The following is a 2204-nucleotide window of genomic DNA, read 5'->3' as shown; positions in this document are numbered from 1 at the left end:
AGAGCTTTTGGGTTGCTCCCACAGCAGGAGGGTGGGGAAGGGACAGGACCAGGGCGAGACGAGCTGTGGCGGCCACCCTGTCCATCTGTGACCAATGTTCCCTCTAAGCTGTGGAGTCTTGTGAGCCAAAAATTCTACTTTGTGAGCTACTGGCATTAAAGTTGTGAGCAGGCAATTTGGCTACTGCATAAGTCATCCTTGGAGTCATCCTTCCTGAGCGAAGACAAAAATGTGTGAGCTGGAGGCTAAAAAACTGTGAGCTAGCTCACACTAACTCAGCTTAGAGGGAACATTGCCTGTGACTCAGGCAGCCCCCATCTCTCGGTTGCCCTCTTCCCCATCGTGGCCAGGAGCCAGCAAGGGCTGGGCGGGCTTTGAGCGGAGGCTTCGGCAGGCCTGTCTGAGAGGCCAGGGCATCACCTAGCATTTGTGCTGAGGGCACGTCCCTTACCACTGAGGAACACAAGTGGATGGATCCCCGCACATCTGGGCCTCAAAAGCTCGAACTGGACCACCTTTTCTGTCTTCACAAAAAGTTAGCTTGCTTAAATGTAAACCTGTGGAACTGGTGAGATGGTTTCTGGGAGTCACGGTAGTTACACATCCAGGCAGCTGTGGGGACAGGAGGCAGGTTGCCTAACCGTAAATGCAAGAAGAGTCCTGCTGGGTCAGACCAGGGAGGGCCCATCTAGTCCAGCCTCCTGCCTCACCCAGCGGCCAACCAGTTCCTCTGGAGGGCCCAACAACAGGGCAGAGAGGCCGAGGCCTTCCCCTGAGAAGGACCCCAGAAGAGCCCTGCTGGATCAGACCAGGGAGGGCCCATCTAGTCCAGCCTCCTGCCTCACCCAGCGGCCAACCAGTTCCTCTGGAGGGCCCAACAACAGGGCAGAGAGGCCGAGGCCTTCCCCTGAGAAGGACCCCAGAAGAGCCCTGCTGGATCAGACCAGGGAGGGCCCATCTAGTCCAGCCTCCTGCCTCACCCAGCGGCCAACCAGTTCCTCTGGAGGGCCCAACAACAGGGCAGAGAGGCCGAGGCCTTCCCCTGAGAAGGACCCCAGAAGAGCCCTGCTGGATCAGACCAGGGAGGGCCCATCTAGTCCAGCCTCCTGCCTCACCCAGCGGCCAACCAGTTCCTCTGGAGGGCCCAACAACAGGGCAGAGAGGCCGAGGCCTTCCCCTGAAGTTGCCTCCTGGCTCTGGGATTCAGAGGTTCACTTCTCCTCTGTCAGAATTTTGATTGGCATCGCCAGGGAGGGCATATTTGCTACTCTGGGAGTGTTACTTGATGCACATTGAGGGCATAGAGCACATGACAGATAAGCACGTCAGGGTGTTTAGAAACTGAACCCGCGAAGCTGTCTAATGTCCTGGGATTCATTTCTCTCCATGCCCTTTTCTGCCTGGCAGCTACTCTCCAGGGACTCAGGCAGAGAGAAGTTGCAGCCTTTTCTGAAGACCTCAGGGACCGAACGTGGGCTCAGCCGGCGAGGGACAGCCCCCTTTCCAAACCAAGCAGGCTTTCAATGGCTCCATTGACTGCCATGGGTTCATTCCATTGGCAAGGGCTCACATTTACCCAGGATCTGAGGTTTGCATTCTACCAGTCAGGCTTACTTGGCTTGGAGTGGGTACCTGCTTGCCCAACTCGCTTGGACTCCTCCACCGGGGTGAGCGAGTGAAAACACGGCAAAAGAGTGTAGAGTGATGCAATCAGGGGAGCGGGGGCAAAACTTTTCCAAAGCTCACGTCTCCATCTCTGGTGCAGTGTTCCCACTAATCTGAGTGAGTGTGAGCTAGCTCACAGTTTTTTAGCCTCCGGCTCACAGATTGTTGTCTTAGCTCAGGAAGGAGGGCTCCAGAGCAAACTGATTGATGCAGTAGCCAAATCGCTCACTCACGGGTTTAATGCCAGGAGCTCACAAAGTAGAATTCTTGCTCACAAGACTCCACAGCTTAGAGGGAGCATTGCTCTGGTGGGGTCCGAAGTGGCAGGGACCGACCAGTAAGGAGATGTGATGGGGTCATGCTTGGATAGCTCAGGGGTCCTTTCGGAGAAAAAGAGGTGCAGGAGCTCATTAGCATAACTCTTTAGCATAACTTATTTGCATATGCCACGCCCCCTGACATCACTGGAAGTGTGTCAGAAGGCAACACCCACCGCTTAGGCGCCACTGGACTCTTTTGGATTGCTAGCTATCGGGGGG

Source organism: Gekko japonicus, unplaced genomic scaffold (genome assembly GCF_001447785.1).
Source record: "Gekko japonicus isolate JY-2015 unplaced genomic scaffold, Gekko_japonicus_V1.1 scaffold561, whole genome shotgun sequence".
In the NCBI taxonomy this organism is placed as follows: Eukaryota; Metazoa; Chordata; class Lepidosauria; order Squamata; family Gekkonidae; genus Gekko; species Gekko japonicus.
This window is presented reverse-complemented; position numbering follows the sequence as displayed.